The following is a 21,162-nucleotide window of genomic DNA, read 5'->3' on the forward strand; positions in this document are numbered from 1 at the left end:
ACCATAGATACTCAGCAGCACCTCTGAAAATCAGACCCATAAAGTTATAGATGGATATATATCAATAGTTTGTTCCTTAGAAAATATATACCACATAAGGGCCAGTCCCGTAGTTCAGTAGAATTATTTCTCAGCATCTCTGGTATGATGTTGGATAGCTTTTTGAAGCTATGTTTTAGCCTTCAAAAGAGTTTTGACATCCGTGTTTCTGTGTAGATTGCCTTAACTGAGATCAAAGTTCATGCATTGTATTATGTTAGTAAGAGATTGTTTTGCCCTGACCATTTTCAAAGTATTGTACGGGACTTTGCTGGACAACTTGAGATGCTGCCTAATTCTCACTCTAACCGCCATTGGTGGAAATCAGCAGTAACACAGTTGAAATCAATAAAGTTAAAATGGTGTAAGGGATAGGAGAATCCAACCCTCGGTTTTTATTTCTTTCTCTGCTTGCTGTTTACAGAATGCCTAAAGAAGAAGGGGCTGAAAAGATGTGACTGTTCTGAACTGTTTCCATTACTGCATCATCTTCTACTGGCCTTGCTTTTCAGACTAATGACTTTCAGGGTAATTCTGACTTCAATGCCCTTTACACTTATCGTACATGCAGCAGTCTCCACAAGGGAATTATTCTATGCAGGGGATAATTAAGCATCTTTGCTGATGCTAGTTTTTGACTATGGTAGGAATTCCTATACCAGAAGCCTTATTTTCTGACCACTTTGCGTCATTCTTGAATTAGAATTGGGCCCTAAGGTCTTTCAAAAACTCTCTTAAACCCATCTTATTGTCAAGAACTTTTTCTGTATTTCTTTGCCCATCAGACCTCAGCTATTTAGCAAAGTATGTGCCTGTCAACCACAGCTGTCTCTTGAATGACCAGTCTCCTGCTATTGTTTGATTAGCAATGGGAAGCTGAGACCTGTTGCATAGGGGAGTACAGAGCACTGACTTACTGTAGAAGAAAAGGGAATATTGCTGCCATTTTGGAAGTCATGGGCTTGACTCTGGAGATGCTATGTGTTTCCTAAAGCCTTATATTCACTGAGATCTATGGAAATTGAGGACGCTCTCAGCTTCTTGGAGAGGTTAATTATACCTCAGAGGATCAGATCCAAGGAGAAGTCATGACCCAATCTGTCTCTGAAAAATGGCTGGGGCATAAATCAGGGTACAGAATTGGTTTTAGAGTTCGATCCTGCGAAGTGTGTGCTTTGCTTTATGCACATAAGCAGTCCCAGTGAAGACAAGACCACTACTAACACGCATAAACTTAAGCACATTGTTAAGTGTTTTGCTGGATTGGGCCAGAATGGTCAGCAATTCATAGGATTACGTCTCTAAAGTGGTTTTTTTATGTTTTATACACCAGTTTGTCTATCCCTGACAAATCATTTCTTGATTCTGTTCTGAACTTTCTTTCATCAATTTCACATAATATTTTTGTAGGCTAAAATGACCATTCTGACACCTTTTAACCACTTTTAACATCCAAAGCTGCAGCCCAGGGTAGAGTTTAATGCAACTTCACTGCAGAATCAAGCTCCATATATGTCTGTGTCAATATCGCAACGTGTTGAAGAGGGTCTGGGAAATAAGTGCATGGCAGCACAATCTCAACCAAACATTTGCAGAGGAGGGAAAAAATATAAAATTGCAACTGGGGGAAAAATGAGTCAACCACCTTTCGACTTTATCACAACAGAACCTTTCTATCCTGCTCATAAAAACAAACACAGGAGGATATGAAGGAAAATCACCCACTAACAGGCTTATATGCTTCATAAACAGATACCTGAGAGAACTGCAGCTCTTCAACCAATCTGCCTATGACTGACAATGAGTTTATTAAATCAAACAAGATGCTCTTGGCACTTCCAAAACAATTTAAATGAGAGGGAAAAACGGAGGTGAAAGGAACAGAAATACGCAAGCCAAAAAGCCCTGTAAAAACTGTTGTTTTTTCCTATCATCTAGCAATTCATTTTGCTTTAAGATAGGAGAATTTTTTTTTTGGACAGCCTGGCCATTCTTACCCACTAATGACGTCTCATGATAAAATACAATTCTCCATTAGCCCCTGCCTGCCCCCACCATCCTCAAAAACTAAAATCATTCTGACAGATACAAGAGACATCACCATATTCCTGAGAGAAAACATTGTCTAGACAAACAACAAAATCTTTACTACCAGTGGCTACCCATAAACTTAACATACCAAGGCCCTGATGACACTTTTTAACACACAAAAAAATGTGCACACGGAAAAGAGATGTGTGCAACAAATTTACCACAATCAAGCAGCAATAATTACATCTCCTTATTCCACCCCACTAACCACCGCCTTCACTGCAGAGACTGCATTTGGAAGAGTTAGCAACAGTGTTTCATGCATGATAAGATGAAGTCAGGGAGCAGAACTATCGTAAAGCCATTTATGGAAGCTATTGGAAGAAAAAAGAGCAGAAGCATGGTGCCGGAAAATGCCTTATTGTTAAGGTTAAGATTCTATCACAGGTATTTTTAGTAAAAGTCAGGGACAGGTCATGGGAAATAAACAAAAGTTCACAGAAGCCCATGACCTGTCCCTGACTCATACTAAAAATAGCCTGGGGACTGGGGGTGGGGAGACAAATAGAGTGCTGCTGGGGGCTTGCAGCTGCTCCAACCCTGTTGCAGGGGCTGACCACTGCTGCTCCAGCCTCAGGAGTACTGGCCCAACCCTGGTCACTGCTCTGTCGGGCCCAGGAGCTGCTACTCTGTCAGACCCAGGGCAGGCCATTGGCTGCTGTTCCGGTGGCCTTGGGGCCACTGCTCTGTCAGCCCCAGGGCTGACCACTGGTTAGCTGTTCTGGCAGGCCTGGGGCTGGCTACCAGCCGTTGCACCGGTGGCCTGGGGATTGCTGCTCTGTCAGCCCCAGGGCTGACCACTGGTTAGCTGTTCTTGCAGGCCCGGGGCTGGCTACCAGCCATTGCACCGATGGCCTGGGGTTTACTGCTTTTGCTCTGGAAGTACTGGGGCTGACTCCCTGCAGCTGATCCAACCCCAACCACGGCTCCAGCCCCAGGGGTACTCACCCAACCCCAGCCACTGCTTCAGCCCATGGAATCTGGGACCTCCGTGACAGATTCGTATCCTTACTGATTGTCTAACAAGGAGTCCTTCGGTGACAGGGATATCACTGAAATGACAGGGCATAGGACCACATATATCAGTGTGAAGGCAGCTCAACAAAATCATACTCCTGCTGTAACAAGGAGTCGGTTTCAGTAATACACATGGGCATTGGCACTCCCTAAGTGTCTACTGCAGCATGTGATAGACATTGCACAATTGCTGCCAGAACACCCTTTACAAAACTTAGATTCATAGATTCCAAGGTCAGAAGGGACCACTGCGGTCATCTAGTTTGACCTCCTGTATGACACAGGCCAGAGAACTTCCCCAAATAACTCCTAGAGTAGAGCTTTTAGGAAAACACCTAATGTTGATTTAAAAATTGCCATTGATGAACTGTGTCACATCCCAAGATGGCTTAGGCACTGTGCCACATTTCTCAATCATGTGTCATGGAGGGTCTTATTGTGGTCCAGTCACACTCATACAAATTAGTGCCCAATGGCAACGGTCAGTTTTGGACATCACCTTGTAATCCACCCTAGCTGGTGTGGCAAGATCCCATGTGCCAGTGCCAACCAGTGTATGATATACTTTACTGCGGTGTTAGCCTGCTTTAAATTGAAACATGAGGTTTCAGGAAAGATAGAAGCTTAAGAATATCCTCTCTCCCCTCAAAGGACAATCATCAACACCATCTGCCCCACCCCTTGGAAGTAGTAGCAAATTCCTTTCTGGTAGCGGCTGACTGCAGAAGAATCTAAACACTTTAAAATATTCATTTTCTTCACTTTCAATGAGGATTATAATAGTTAAATTGGTTTGGCTTTTAAATTGGTTTGTTTTTACACCTCTAGCTCCCTTAACTGGTCCTTATCCAACTGATAAAAGTTGGCAATGTCTTCGATAAATAGATTGAAAAACACTATATTTAATCATCATAGTGTAAATGGGAGATGTGTCATCATAGCCTGAGTTTTGCCCAGATGCTAGTACAAATACATAAAATAAAGTGGTAGCAATGTGAACATATAGTCCAACATATGGCAGCTTGTTCAAAACTGCCTGTCATCAGCTTCCAATGAAATAATCCCACCACATGATATATTTTTCAGGAGAAGTATGTTAAATGCATGGTCACGACACACATTTGTCAAAACAAGGAAACATTTTGTCTGGATTACAGCAAGGAAATAACTTGCTGAAGCACCATCTGAAGCAGAAGGTTCCAGCTCACTGAAACTACTGTACATTCATTAGATGCATGAACAACTCCCGGAACAACAAAAATTAGCGCATGACTATACAGGCAAATATAAAACAGATTTTGTACTTCCATTCACTGGAACCTGAGAGTGTCTTTTCAAAATTGTCTCTTGGGAATTTGGCACCAATGATGCATCTTTAAGTCAGTACTTCAAGATACCAGGTATCTTACAGGAGCAAACATCAACTTCATGCTGGAAAACAAAGAAGAAGCTGTTGTCAGGGCAATATCAGAATGCATATCATGCATAAACTCCATAACAAGTGAAAAGTAGGACAGAGATAAAGATTAATTCCCATATTAAAAGAGATGGACCAATCTCCTATATCTTCTGTCCACATTGAGAGTAATAATAGTTGGATGAATTTGGTCCCTTGCAAGCATTCAATTTGTGGCATTCTTTTGAATTATTTCTGCTATAGAACGTGAAAGGAGCTTCCTGGAGAAAGAGATATTGTAATACTGAATGACACTTTATATTTTTGGCACACAACTGGCACTTAGTTATTTTAAGTTATCGCATTACAGCATGTAATGGCAGAATGAGCCAAGATGATAAAACACCAGCTTCCAGTTACAAATTTGCAGACCTATTCTGTACATCTATTTTTAGGTATTAGAATTGTTATCAGCTCTTATACCATTACTAGGAGAAATAACATGACAGACCAACAATTCAGTGAAAAGACTTATACTAGCGTGTCATGCTCTGACTGTCAAAATCAGCCAGTTTGTTGGTATTCAAATGACTGGCAAACTGAATGGCCTGAATGCAACTCAAAAAGGAAAAAATGAAACCACATATCCTTAGTAACCAGAAGAAAGTCACTGGAAAGAAGATTTTGTAAGGAAACTAAGATAGACCATGTCATCTACTGCTCATTCACTTCTTCCACTCTGAAGTGGACACTTTACATACATAATCTTAGTTCATTTCACAGCAGACTATATTGATATCATGTACACTTATGCTGAATGTAGAATAACTATAAGTTATTAACAATGAGTCAGCAACAGGAAAGAAATAATCATTGTATGTTAAATCATGACCATGAGGCAAAACCGCTTTACTCTTCTAAAAAGCAAGTAGTGGTTAGCTGTGCCAATGACGCTCATACAACTGAGTTTAATTTTCAGGCCCCGGATGCAAATTTGCTCCCGTGCATGTACACATCCAGATACCTCTGTGCAAATTCCTATTTCTTTACACACAGTTAGTTAGGTGAGCATTAGTCATGTGTGGGCACAGACTGGGGGACTTGCATGCACACATCTGGACATGCACGCACAAAATAGGTGGATATTTGCAGATGATGGGGAGGGGTTGAAAAATCAGGTCCTATATGTCACTTTCTTAAAAAACTATAATCTGGTAATTGATTCTTACTAAGAGACAACTTTTCCTATATGTTACTCTGCAGTGAGCACAGTGGCGATTGAATGGGAAAGAAGTATGTTGACATCAGTGGGAGATGTGTAAATTTATCTGCAAGTATGAGGAAGCCTATGACTCAGCTGGACCACAAACGTTAAAAGCAGAAGAACCCTTGAGAAACAAAGGTCTCTTCCTATCCAAATATCCATCACACCCAAACAATGGAAGCAAACAACCCCGTCTCCATAGAAAATACCAGATTTTCAAATAGATCCTTATATGCACCCTCGCTTACTACAGTATTTGAGCACCTCATAACCTTTACTGTATTCATCCTCACAACACCCATGTGAGGTAGGGCAGTGCTATTATTCCCATTTTACAGATGGTGAACTAAGGCACCATGGCTATGTCTACACTGCAATTAAACATCCGTTGGTGGCCTGTGTCAGCTGGTGTGGGCTCATGGGGCTCAGTCTACAGGGCTGTTTAACTGAGGTGTAGACGTTTGGACTTGGGGTGGAGCCCGGGATTCAGGAGAGCCTGGGCTCCCTCCCAAGCCCAAATATCTTCACTTCAATTAAACAGCCCTGTAGACTAGGCTAGCTGACACAGGCCAGCCACAGGTGTTTACTTGCAGTGTCAACATGCCCAGAGAGACCGAGTGACTTGTCCAAGGTGACACAAAAAGCTTGTTGCAGAGCAGGGAATTGAATCGTCTTCTCCTAAGTCCCAAGCTAATGCCTTAACCACTAGACCACCCTTCTTTTCAAAATGTCAGCATTTCTTCTCTTCTTCAAGGAAGGGAATCATTAAGAGAGGAAAAAAGGAAGGAGGCATCAGAGTATCACAATGTACAGAAAAAGCAGAAGTGCAAGCATATACAAATATCAGTGCAATACAATGCAGGAAAATAATATAAATGGCTTTTAATAAAGGCAACGCTCAATTACTCAACAGGTAGAGGGAGAAAAAATATTTTAAATATTATATTAAAAGGGGAAAGCAGATTAGCCTTCTTTTATAAAAATAAATCAAACATCATTACTCATTCCCAAGGAGGAGGTTTGGAAGAAGTAAAGGAATGTGGTGTGGTAAGCGCCTTTGTTGTATGTAAGCCTAGGAACAGGAAAGAACTAAAGACATCACATTGTCATTTGAAAAGGCTATTCTATTTTCTTCAGGATCTAACACAGCACCCCACTACTGTAGTATCTCAGCATATTCAACTTTCCACTCCCAACCATGAGAAGCCTATGAAATATATATAGTTAGTTTTTATCCTTGTGCAAATGCTAACAGGTTAAGAAATTACTTTGTGGGAAAGTAAGGTTGCAGATGGGAATTCTGAACATGGACCTGGAACTGGTGAGGTTTGTGATCAATCTTATTTCCTCCAGGAATGAATTCCACAGTCCTGATCCATGCACTATTTGAAGCCCCAGATTCACCCAGGTAGTTAAGCATATGCCAGACTTTAAGCATATGATTAGTCTCACTGAAACTTGAGCCTCGGTCCCCGCCCATGTCAGCTTTACTTTTGATGTTCAAAGTTCCATTATTGCCGAAGTGCGGTGCTCTCGGGTGTGGTCAAGGTACCACAGACTGAGGCAGTCATGTAGACATCCATGGTCCAGAGGACGGCTTTGGAAAGAAGGATTGACACGTGCCCCGTGGGAGCTAGTGGAGTGAGCAGCACTCTGAGGCGACATGCACATGGTAGTTTGTACTGCTGAGGAGATGAGCTTCCCACATTCAGCACCACTTCTTTTCCAAGATGGGCTCTATGTATGTGATCATTTCCAATCAGAATACTTGCACGCAACACACACTACTTGTAGACTATGTGTGCGCACCCGCTGTGTGTGCGGGGGTCTATTTTCTTGGTAAGTTATCCTGATGCGGATGCCACCTTGTCCCTTCAGGGGATACTTCCTGCAATGGTGTTGAAGCATGAGGAGCATAGAGAGCTGACGCTTAAAGTTTCCCCGCTTTGTACCATCTCTGGAGCTGTTAATCCCAGCTGTTGCGTGTATCTGTGGGATGGCTGGTACATGCCTTGAGGAAAATGTGAGCACTACAGAAATTAGCAACTTGGCCAGTCTCCAAGTTTCCCCTCCAGCAAATATTTTCAGTTTGCTTCATTATTCTTCTGCAGCTATCTCCTCTGCTATAACTTAATTCATGTGGAAGGGTTTAGGTTTGTCATTGTGTTAGATGACTAAAATTAAAAACTTTTGCAGCTAATGATGTTTTCACCATTGTGTGTTAACCAAACACACTCTGTGGCTGAATGTCAAGGGTGGGGGCGGAGAAACACATGTACCTGTTTTCTCTTGCTTCAGAAAAGAAAAAAACTGGAAGCACTTTTCTTCCCTCTGAATTTATGAAAAGAACATAAAATCCCACAGGAACTAAGGGAATCATTACTACTTAGCTAGGAGCTTACATTGGTAAACTGGGTGAAATCTTTTTTCTTATCGGGTTTTAATTTAGATGTTAAACCAGCTTGCAATGCATTTTGGATTCTCCAAATGTACATTTAAAATGGGTATGACATAGGGAAAAAATCTGCATGTAAGGCTTCATTGTTTGAAGAAGATTTTTTTTCCAAGCGGTATTCAGAATAGGTGTACCCATGAGAGAAACTGTGTTCATCATCTAAATGACTGTAATTAATTGGTGGGGCGGGGAATAACTGAAGGCGATTACTAGGAAACACATGGGAAGTGAGATAGACTATTACCTTGTGTTCCAAGTGGAGAAAGTATTACATTTCCCTGTCCAAATAACCTTAGTTAATATACATTGATCAATCATTGCTTCACATATATGCACTATTTATCAGTTTATCAACCCCTCGGACTTTAGTCCCAACAATTCTGACATGTTCTCGATAAATATTATAATAGAGAAAGGACAAAAAGAAAATGGGGAGATCCATCTTTCAATGACTACTACCATCTTAGCAGATCAATTCATGTCATAATGTCCTTATCATTCTGGAAACAGAAATCCTATTATGGCAATCAAGCTCTAGTATTTTAGTTGTTAATTTAGATCAGTCATGACAGACCCAGGATATTTCAGGTTGCTGCAGGAAATAAGAATACAAAATTTGGCTGGAGTAATTGTTAAATTCATTTTCTTTCAGGAAAGCACCGTTACTGTGTTTTGTATTTGGCTGCATTACTGCCGCAACATCTTTGGCATGGGGCAGAACTGTCATGTCAGATAAACTCCAGCCGTCCTTTGCACCTGTCATTTGCTTCATCTTCAAGTGTGTGTGTGTTTGTGAAGGTGGTGGTGAGGGGTGAGGCACAGAGGGAGACAAAGGAAGGAGGAACTAGGTAGAATAGCAGGGCTGGCCTTACCATGAGGTGAACTGAGGCGGCTGCCTCAGGTGCCAGACTGGTGGGGGGGTGCCACTAGGACCCAGAGTGTAGAAAATTGTGTCTGCTGCTGGTGCATATGTATTCTCTCTGCTCTAGATGCATAGAGATGGTGGAGTGCTGTGCTGGGGGCAGAGAGGCTTCCCCATACCAGCACTGTGCGGGGCTTGGGCACATGCCCGGCTCCGCTCCTCCTGGCCAGCGCCCCGGGCCAGAGAGTCGTGGGCTTTCCTAGGGCGCCGGCCCAACCAGAGGCAGTGGGGGAAGGAAGCAGCCTGCCAGCCAGGCTGTTGGCAAGCTGAGTGCTCTGACCAGGGGCTAGTTCTCTGCACAGCGCTGGGAATGGGACATGCCCCGCCAGGGGAGATATGGAGGAGCAGCAGAGCTTGGGGGGGGGGGATGATGAAGGGGCAAAGCAGGGAGAGGACAGCGAGAGGAGGAACACATAAGAGGCACATGGGTGGGCAGCAGAGGCAACATGTAACTGGTCACCGCCTCCTCAACCACCGCAGCTTGCAGCGTGCAGCCAGAACCAGGACCCTGCTGGTTGAGAGCTGGCAGGCAGCCGGGGCTCTGCTGATGGGTCAGCAGGAAGAACAGCTGTCCCACGTGCTGCATCTTCACCCCGCCACTAGCCTTGCACACCCACCTCTGCATCGGCCACTGGACACCCCCCCCACACACACTCACGCTGGATGGCTGGCAAGCAGAGATCCAGCCAGTAGCAAGACCTGCCTTACTGATGAGGTGGGAGACAGAAAATACAGGGTAATTTGCCTGTTCCTAAGAAAAAGTTGGGACACCTGCAGGAGGACTTGAATACGGCACTGTCCTTTTAAAAATGGGTCCCCCAAACTAAGGGAAAGAGAAAAAGGAAATAGGGCATCAATAGGAGGCTTGAGTGAGACTTGTCATTTGCTCTTTGATGAGCATATGCACTCTGATGAGAATGTGCATTTGATTTACATATACTTATAAATGTCCTCAAATGTACAGGCTCTTTTAAGGTGAGCCTGTATGACAGCTGGCTTGCTGTCATTTAGCACTGGAAAGAGTCCCCCCTTGAGTAATGACATCAAGGCATGCATGATAGAATCCACCTGATGTCATCAAGCATGACCTTCCGCCATGGGGCTAAAAATGGTGGGAGTCTATTCAGAGAGAAGGGCAGAGTACATTTCAGGAGCAGACCTAGTTGTCTCCTGAATCAGGACAGATCCCCCTTGGGCACATGCACTTTGTGGAAAACAAAATCCTCAACTTTTTACATCCATAAATATTGTGGGTTAATTAACGTAAAATAAATGCAGTATCTTCCACTGTTGTTTGCAGTGTTGTAACTGTGTTGGTCCCAGGATATTAGGGAGACAAGGTGGGTGAAGTAACATATTTTATTGAACCAACTTCTTTTGGTGAGAGAGACAAGCTTTCATGCTTACAGAGAGCTCTTCTTCAGGTCTGGGAAAGGTAATCAGAGTGTCACAGCTAAATACAAGATGGAACAGATAAGGAGTTAACACATCCTGCAAGAGACCATTCAAGGCAAACGCGGCAGTTAACACCTCTGTGGTTGTAGAATAAAGGAGGGTGTGTAAATTACAGATTGCTGTACTGAGCCATATTGCCAGTGCTTTTATTAAATCCATTGTTTTTGGTGTCTAGGGGAGTTATGAATTTAAATTCCTACACTCTTCTTTTGAAGGTGTGGTGCAGGTTTCCTTTGAAAATGAGCAGGGAGAAGTCGGATGTGGAGTAATTGTTCTGTGAAAAGTGCTCACCCTTGGACAACATGGTGTTTTTGTCTTTTATCATTTATTCTGTGTGTTCATCCGAGAGCTTAGTGATTGTCTCGTTTCACCCACATAAATTGTTATTGGGGCATTTAGTGCACTGGATGAGGTGCACCACATGCTGTGTTAAGCATGTGTAGGACCCACAGATCTTGAAAGGTTTGTTGTAGAGGGTGTTGATCATGTCTGCAGGTTTTGCCTCTGTTGTTATGGCAGGGCGGGTGCCATTTTGAGTTGGTGTGTCCTGGTCTGTGAGCTTGCTTCTAATGATGAGTTTGGTGAGGTTGTGGGGTTGTTTGAAGGGCAGAAGAGAAGGGTCAGGAAAGAATTGGACCTGTACTAACTGAAAATGTGGGATTAGAATGTGATTTGAGACGGTCTCAGCAAGGTATGCTGCATAAATTACACTACCCATTGTACCTCAGACACTCAGCCCTGAGTGACAATTCCTCCTCCACTTTCTCCTTGTTTTCGGAAGGGGCAATTTGCTCCTGGCAGGGAATTATGATACACACTGCTGCTGGTTTCGCTGCACTTGCCAGTGAATGGGAGGGGCCAAGGTAAGGCTTTACCCTTCCCAGACCAACTATCCTTGGGGGAGGAGTTAGCAAGCGTGCAGCACCTGCTTACTCCTGTGCACAGGGTTTAGGTAGCCTGAACAGGAGTTTATGGAGAGTTTCTTACTCATATAATCCAAGTGATAATCTAACCCTAATGGATTTTTTCTAAAACCAGGATATTAACCCACTGTTAGTCCAGAAAAAAGTGTTTTACAAATGAGCTCTCACTCTCTAGTGAGTATGAAGAATTATTTTTCATTACTGTCTTTTCTTTACTTTTGGATAGCAGTGGGTATAATGTCCACACACAATCCAGTGCATCTCTATCACAGATAATGGAACGAGTAGCCCAAATGCTGTCATTTCTATGCACTTCTTATCACTGGTTCTGCAGCTGGTGTTTCTTTGAAAGTTTGCTCGCCTTTGTTCGAGTTTTTAAACCAGTGAACATTCTCTGCAGTCATATTTGGGTACTTTATAGTCTTCTTAATCTTGACAAATCCTTGGTCCATGATTTAATGCCCACAGATTCACCCCAGTTTTCAGAGGTTTAGAATATACTGCCATGTGGCATTTGGCCTCTTGGGAAATTTTAAATTCTCTCCTAGTCTTTAGATATGAGAAATATGTCCTGTACTCTCTAGTATATTCTTGTTGTTTAAACTGCATAGTCCTATAATGGAGATTTTCTTTTCCAAAGCCCAATATGAAAGATTATTTCTTGGAGAATAATCTGAACAATTAGGTCCGATATTTTTCTTTCAAAAAGGGGGTTCCTTTGCTTTTGGTTGATTTCTGAAAACTGAGGCCCAAGATTTTCAAACATTCAAATATACAATATTTAAAGCATGAGCCTGAATCTTTTCTGATTATGCCATCAATTGATCTTCCCCTCATACTTAATGAGATTGATATTGTAGGCTAACAGCCAGATTATCTGTGAAATTATGAACATGAGAATCATCATGTGTGTCTATGACACAGACATTTTATGTTGCGGCAAAAATGGATGTCCTTTTTATTGCAAAGGAAAGCAGTGCGTTGTCTTCCTATGAGATTTCTATTCCTTTTGACAGTACAGAGCAGGCTAATCTGTAGAAGAGGCAGTGACTACCTGCTATGGGCCATTCTGTGCAGTGTTGGGTCATGGTTTCCTATAGTTGCAAGAGCAGTCTCAATGAGCCGAATACTTTGTGGGCCCCCTGGGAATGAAGAGATGAATCTGGGATACCGACCATTCCTAGTCTGGGAGAGTTTAAGCAAGGCAGAGGAATGTACCACAACCACCCACATCTCACAACAATGACAATAAAACATTCCACTGCAGTATTTTTTTCATCTCTCCAAGTATGTCCGTGTTTATTTTTCAGTAGCTTCATAAAATCCAAGACTGTCTGAATCCTTTCATTTTGCATTTCACTAAAATATCCAGGTCAATTACTGAATGTTTAAGATAATTGTAGGACAGGTGCTGTGTTTCTATGGAATTCCATTAAAGCTCACTGCAGGTATGCTAAAACTTTGCAACTTTGGGTATGTCCAGACTATCTGCCGAATCGGCGGATAGTGATCGATCTATCGGGGATCAATATATCGCGTCTCATATAGACGCAAAATATCAATCCCCCAACGCGCTCCCATCGACTCCGGAACTTCACCAGGGCAAGCGGTGGAGGCGGAGTTGACGGGGGAGCTGCGGCCGTTGATCCCGTGCCTGAGGACGGGAGGTAAGTCGATCTAAGATACGTCGACTTCAGCTACGGTAGTCTTGTAGCTGAAGTTGCGTATCTTACATCGCCCTCCACCGCCCCCCCCCCAGTGTAGACCAAACCTTTGTATAGTAAAATTATTTTTTAACTGATGTGTCAGTCACAGAAACGGACACAGTAAGCCAAGGAAAGGTTCCTTCAGCAAAAAAAAAGTTTTGCCAGCTCTGAGGATTTAAAGCACAACAGGTTTCCATAGCTCAGCACGGAGTCTGACCCTGACTGAGACACCCTTTACCACCCTTACAGAACATTGTGATTAGCTCTGTATTCTTGATGCCATCCCTGAGATTCTGATTAGAAGGGTTTGCACCTCTCTGCCAGCAGAAAGATAGTCTTCTGGTTAAAACACCAAGGTCGGCTTCAGCAGATTAGGTGCGAACTCTGCAGTAAACCGAGGTGTGGGCCGCAACAGGCTATTGTCCCCTTTTGACAGATGGGCACCTGAGGCACAGAGAGAACTCTTCAAAGTCACAGAGGAAGTATGTGGCAGACCTTGGACCTGAACCCTAATCTGCTGAGGCCCCAGGAGGGTATTTTTTTCTCGGATAAAGAGGTAATCTGAAAGGAAATTAATTCTAACCAAGTAAGAGGCACAATAAAATAAAGTGAAGTCTCGGTGGGAAAGCGCAGCACACGTGTGTCTCTTCTGCACTAAACTGAACACAAGAGATATGGAGACAGCAAAGTTCTTAGAGATCTGCAGGCCCCGCACGCAGAATAAAAAGTTTTACCTGTTACATAGCTAAATAGCTACCTAGGGAACTCAGGACCCTGCAGAATTGGACTGGAGCTCTTTACATTAAAGGAGCATTGAAGAAACTGAACTGTTATGCGCTGTCATGGGCAATTGAATCCTGCCTACTGATATGTTAACTTTATCCTTATTATCAAGCACCTTTGCCATCTGACTAGTGCTGCTTCCCAAGCTGCTTCGGTGCTGCCATCTCTAAGATGAATCTTTGGGCTCAGTAAAAGTCATTACATAAACTTAATATAGAAAAAGCCAATAAGTTTTCTTTCACAACTTTTCAAATATCCCCAGTTTAAGTTAAACTTCAAACTTCACAGGCTGCAAAGTGCCCCGGGCTTGCACAGCTACATCTGTGTCTATGGGAGGAAGCAATTGTTTCTTGAGAAAGGATAATGGAATCTTTAGTGACACAAAGGCAGCGAATAGGAGTGGATTAGAATGCCCAACATGGAGCAGGAGCACTTTTACGTTTTTACAGCTTGCTCCTCAGGATGTTTCTCTTTCTGCACTGGTCTGAACAGCGTATGAACCACAGAAGTTGAAAAGAAAATATACAGACACTCTATAAATGGGGGAAAAAAATCCCTTGATGCAGCCTTTTACTTTCAGGTCTCCACCAAATTCAAACAATGAGCCAGCAAAGCATGTCAAAAGACAATTCTTGGGGCTTTTTCATGTACCATCCTTTCCACTAACAGAATTACAGTGATGGCAAGACTGGATTGTGCACAGTTCTCCAAGGGAAATCCAGTCTCCTCTCTTTAAGATGTCAATAGAGTCACAGAAGGAACAGTCTAGTCTGACCTCCTGTACTCCACAGGCCACCAACAAAACCCAGCATCCACACACTAAACCTAACAATGGAAATGAGACCAAAGTGTATGTCACGTCTTATTCTGCCTCTGTCTTACTAAATCACCAGATGGTAGATGCGGGAGGGGGAGGGATCTGCAGACAGCCCATCTTCTGATCTGTGTAGACCAGTGTTTCCCAAACTTGGGACGCTGTTTGTTTAGGGAAAGCCCCTGGGGGGCCGGGATGGTTTGTTTACCTGCGGTTCACTGCTCCAGGCCAGTGGGAGCTGCTGGAAGCGGCGGCAAGTACATCCCAGCTCCCATTGGCCTGGAGCAGCGAACCGTGGCCAGCGGGAGCTGCGATTGGCCAAACGTGCGGACGCGGCAGGTAAACAAACCGGCCCACCAGGGGCTTTCCCTAAACAAGCAGCGACCCAAGTTTGGGAAACACTGGTGTAGACCACAGTTAAAATGTTTTGGGCTAAAACTTTCTTCTAATTTCCAGACTGAATTTGTTGATAGCCAGTTTATATCCATTTGTTCTTATGCCAACACTGTCCTTTATCTTAAACAGCTCTTCACTGTCCCTCGTATTTACCCCCCCCAGTGTATTTATAGAGAGCAATAATATCCCCTCTCAGCCTTCTTTTTGCAAGACTAAACAACCCAAGCTCTTCCAGTCTCCTCTCATAAGAGAGGCCCTCTGGTCCCCGATAATTCTAGTAGCTAGTCTCTGGACTTGTTCCAGTTTAATTTAATCTTTGTTGTACATGACCAGAATGTACACAGTATTCCAAATGATGTCTTACCAATGCCTTATATAATGGCATTAATACTTCTCTCTCTCTACTGGAAATGCCTTACCTAATACAGCCTAGGAGTGCATTTGTGAATACGAGTGAGTATTAAACTATTCAACATGAACCAAACAGAAGAATCTTGCATAGGTAAAGGCATAGGCATTGGAGCATATATTCTTCTTGTAGTCCTTTGTCACAGCCATAAATGCATATATTGCTGCCCCTTTAATTATTTAATCTGCAAAGAATAGATCCTGCATTCCCTTACTCATGAATAGAGTGCCACTAAAATGAGCTTGCAAAGATTAACTTGCATAAGGAAATGTTTGCAGGATCAAGACCTTAGATAGCACTGTTAGGATCACTGGACTACCAAAGACTGTGCTATGATGAGGTTAAGCGTTACCAAAATGGCTAGAGTTACGTTAGCTTGGAAATGACTGCTGACCTTCCTGTTTCCTTCAATCAATGTTTGCAACATAGAATTGTGTGAGAAAGCAGCTTGCAAGCTCTCAGTGGGTTGCTTGAATTTCATCAACATGTTCTTCAATATACTTGGATATTGTCTTTGCTGATTATTGTTTACATCTTGTTTGGAGGGTTTGGCCAGAATATAACATAGTGCTCAATTCCAGCTTCAAAGATATCCTTTATAATCCTTTCGAGTACTTCAGTTAGCACACACAGACACACAGCCTTACTTCAGCTTCCACATACTTTCCTGATATAGGAATCAAATTCATAAAATACTTCTATGTCTAGCCTACTAATATCACTCATTCCCCACTTGGGAAATTCACTAGCAAGAGAGCATTATCATTTCATTTGACTTAGTGCTACACAGCCTTATTTGGTGGAAATAGGACACGTGTAGTGTTTTCAGATATGCCTTGAAATATCTGAGCAAGATATTAGAGAGATCATTTCTTGTCATACCTATTTCAACATTCCAAGTGTCTAATTATCAGCTGAGCTCCTGCAACTTTCACTGAAATCAACAAGAAATTCAGATTCTTAGCCCCTCTGAAAATGAGGTCCTAAGAGCACCATTATTTATTGAGTTCTTACTTCCCTGACACACTGAAACTCATTCCCTACCTGGCACAAAAAAAAGGATTGCTTCTACCACCCTCTTTAGTATGATGCAGGAGATTACGTTAGCCCCTTCTGCAAGTTGGTTGTGGCGTATATGGATATACAACAATATATGTACAACATCTTTAGGTCAAATTCTCCCCGCACCAGAGCTATGCAGGGCCAGCACACTGTTTAAAGCCCATTTCAGCAAAGCATTTAAGCACATGCTTAACTTCAAGGAGATGAATAATCTCATTGACTTCAATGCAGCCATGAAGAAATATTGACTTCAGAGGGGCTACTCGTGTTTAAAGCTAAGCACATGCTTATTGGCTTTGCTGGACTGGGGCCTACAAGAACAAATGGAAACTGGCTTATTTTATGCTGTTGTTTTATTTACAGTGCAGGGGTGACATGTATTACCGGTTGTTTGAATTTGTCCCCCATACTGTAGCTTTCTATTTCTTTTCTACTCCTCCCTCCTCCATTTATATCTTGTTCCCTCTACATCGCCTGAGTTGTTCTTAGCTATTGAGCCCCTTCTTCCCAAAGTCACAAAACTGCCTCAGGAATTCCTACTGATATTATAGCTCCTGAACTCAGCTTCTAACACCCTCCAAATCCTCACCTCGCCCTCCCCTTCTTACCCAACACCCTCACATGCAACCTAATTTCTGCTCACACAGACTCTAATCTTCACTACACTGTAACACCCTCAAGCTGTACGCTGATCGGCTCTACACTTGCACCCTAGGTGATGGCCGGGGAAGCTTTGTATCATAAGCTCCCCTCCTTTTTGGCTCTCCATAGAAGGTGTGCTCTGATCTGAAGGAAAAATAATTTAGTCCAGAGCAGAACAGCAACCTTCTGCAGTCTTCTGTACTATAGGAGGTTGGAGATGGCTGACCAGTGCCTCAAAGCTGTATGCACTTGACGAAAGAGGTTCCACAAGTTAGAATATATGAACACCAGCATGTGGATGGGAGAACAAGAGCATGAGAGAAGAAAGAAGCATTTCTAACCTGCAGCATTCCTGCAGACCAATGAAACCTTGCTAACGTAATGGTGATAAACACCTGCTGTAGAAAAAGCTGGGTAAACAAAATGTAATCTGAAAATCTGTTTTGCTTGAATCTGATCCAACCGAGTAGGGAAGATGGTGCCCAGACCATAAAGGAATATATGGATTAGTCACACACTTTGTTCATGCTATGCCTCTGTTCAGTTAAACTTGGCCTTCCTGACCTGCCTTCAAGATGTGTTATCATATTTTCTCTGAGTATTATTCTGGGGAAAAAACAAGACAAGCAATTCCTTTTTTATTGATTTCTTCTGTCAGCTTTCTTGATGCAGAAGTGTATTTTATGATCAAACCTCATTCTTTTCTTTTAGTAGTAAACAATAAATGGTGCATCTTTAGTTTTTCCTTTTTAAAAAAAATGTGTTACGAGAAATAAAGGTGCTGGGAGGGCGGTGGGGGGAGAAGAGATTGTTTCAAATTATTCAAAAGTTCATCCTCCATATATTTCCTATTCCATTACTTTCAATCTACCATGAAATCACTTGCACTAGTGGTTACAGTTTATTCCTGCTCAGTAGCTGGAAGAGATGGATACCAATTCCTATATACAATTGCTACCTCCTAATTACCAATTAAATTCAATATAGTCTTATGTTATTATACACTTGTAAGACAACTGAAATTCTGCCAGAGTACAAATTAGGGCATTGTATTCTTTTGATCATTTACTACTAGTAATCTACACATGAACTACATCTACTTTATGTAAATCACCAGGGATGTTTCCCTCATGAGAAGCAAATCATATCTATTTATATTGACTGACAAAAAATACTTAAAATTCCCAACCTGTACTTGGAGACATGTGCACACATTGCAATATATCTTACTCAAACTCAGGAATTGTGCACCTGTTCCAAGGCACTGCAGGGAGGAGGAGAAAGACATGGGGTTTCTGGCCCCATTTGGAAAGAAAAAGCTTAACTACAAAAAAAGGTGTAGCACATACGTGCAGCCATCTTTGTCTGAAGAAAGGATTTCTATTCCTCCTGGGAGAATTTCTTAGGAAAGTTATTTAAAAGGGGAAAAGAAAAAGAAAATCTGCACTTCCTTTTACAGCTGACCATCTGTATTGTATTAAGTGCAAGAGCCGTTGACAATAGGCTGCTATTGATCTGTAGGTTACATTTATAAAGTAAAGAGATTATTTGAAAAAATACACTACCGTGTGTTGAGGGCTCAAATCTGAAATCCCTGTGCCCCCGAGGGAAGGATCAGGTCCAGTTTTTGAATTGGTTGAGTTTTAAATCTGAATTCTGCAGAATATGGAGCCAAACTTTCATTCAGTAAGGCCTGAGGGTCAAAGGCAGAAACGTAAGTGCTACTGTATACAGGCATTCTCTGAACAATGATTGTGACTGTGTATGCATATCAGGTGACTGCATGAACAAATGACTGGCTGGGTGCTTAAAGATACCTTGATAAATATGAGGTGCAAATATAGTAGCAGTGTTACATATGGAACTTGGGCCTCTCTGAATGAAAATTTATCCCACAGTATATATATTCTCATGCCTTTTTTACATGGTGGGCAGCCTGGAAAATATCAGCATGCTATGGGTTAAGTGCCCTTAAAATATTATTGTAGGGTTGTATAGAAACCTAGGAACTACCATTTGCATCAGCCCAGGTCCTTGTAGTTTAGTATCTTACCTGCAGCTTGAGCTGCTTCAGAGGAAGATGTAAGAACCCCTCAATAAGCAGATCTGAGATAATCTGCCCTCCCGCCCCCATGTTTCATTCTGATCTGTAATAGAGACTGTCTTAAACCATAAATCACAAGGTTTAATAATTCCTCCAAAACTATTATTGTCACTAATTATAACAACTCTTGATATTCTTGGGTATAGGTAAACAGCAGTCTTTTGAGATGATTTCAAATCCATGGAGTTCTTATACAAAGAGATGACTCTGCCTTATGAAGGAAGAAACTCAAAGAAATAGCTAAGGTTCGAAAGAGGAGTAGCTTTAAGGGCAAGACATAAAAAGGGCATTATTCAGTTTTATATTTGAAGCTGAGTTGGCAATTTGGAGTAAAGAAAGGATATATTCTGCTGCCTTGAGTGCAATTAAAAATGGTTCCAATATTATACGCTGTCATCTCTGAAGTACGAGCGAAAGACTGGAAGGGAATTTGCCACGTACATTACCCAGCTTATGTGGCTGTTTCATGTACAGATTTGCCGGTCAGCTAGTGGCTGAGTTTTATAATGAGGAATTAGCCCACAAGGACTCAAGCAATATTCTCAACAATGTTACTGATTTTTATAGTGTGCTTTTTAATAGGACAAATATTGATGTTACCCAGAATAAGTCTTTCTTGGACTGCATCCAGTTCCCTGGAGTTTTAGCAATGGAGTCTATAGCTCTATTTCTTTAATTTCACAGGACAAGCTCAAGAAGCAATTGCCTCTTTAAATTACCAAAGATCTCTAGGGATGGACAGCCACATAGCAGAATTTAAAGGGGAAAAAAAGAGAGGTCTTCTACTAAAAACTTTAATGTAAAATGCATTAAATCATTATTTGATTTCATTTTAAATTGCCCTTTAAGAAGAATCCTGGGGAGCAGTTTCGGAGGAACATGGGTGAAACAATCAGTAACTCGAAAGCTGGATTTTTTACTTAACAGCAGTTGTTGAATGGTGTAAAAAGCCTTGCTCAGCAGCTTGACGTTGGTTGTGCCTTTCCTATAATTAAGAAGAAATGTGAGCCATGAAGTGTGGGCTAAAAGCTTCTCATTCTAAACAGAAAGACATGGATTCTCTGCAACAAATATCTGGGGAAAAGAAGCTCTGGTGTCAAAACCTGAGCAGCTAATCAATATGCAATGCAAAGTGGATAGAAGTACTCTAAAACTCTGCACGTAAGCACCTATGAAAATTGAGCCTCCGGGTGCTCAGTTTTCCCATCTGTAAAAGGAATGTAAAATTCCTGACCTCAACGGCAGCTGTTGGGTGCTCAACAGTTGCAAAAATCAGGCCTCACTTAGGCATTTTAAACCTTGCACCCCTCATCTAAACAGCTCCCAAGCCTCAGTACTAGCAGCTTTCTATCCGTGCTATGGTAAGGAATGCTCACTGTATAATTACTCTCTAAACAACTCATGAAGTTGGGCTGGTTTGGATATTTTTCTAGCTTTAAATTTTTTATTTTATGCCTCATTGACTACACAGAAGGAAATAAATAGAGAAGACGACAGTTTTCATAGCTTTTTCTTTTTATAAACATATACAGCAGAAAAGACATGAAATGTGTTCCCTGGATTCTCCATCACAAATTTAATACAATCCAATTTTTCACCCTAGACTAAGACGTGTTAGTACCATTATATAAGGCACAGGTGAGACCTCATCTGGAATACTGTGTGCAGTTCTGGTCTCCCATGT

The 21,162-nt window shown here is 42.1% G+C and overlaps 1 long non-coding RNA gene across 1 annotated transcript in view; it reads right to left on the bottom strand.

Annotated features, from left to right (window-relative positions):
* LOC123348599 overlaps nucleotides 1–21,162 on the bottom strand; it is a 160,010-nt gene that overhangs the window by 64,670 nt on the left and 74,178 nt on the right. The window lies entirely within an intron of this gene.

This window comes from Mauremys mutica, chromosome 13 (assembly GCF_020497125.1).
Source record: "Mauremys mutica isolate MM-2020 ecotype Southern chromosome 13, ASM2049712v1, whole genome shotgun sequence".
NCBI lineage: Eukaryota > Metazoa > Chordata > Testudines > Geoemydidae > Mauremys > Mauremys mutica.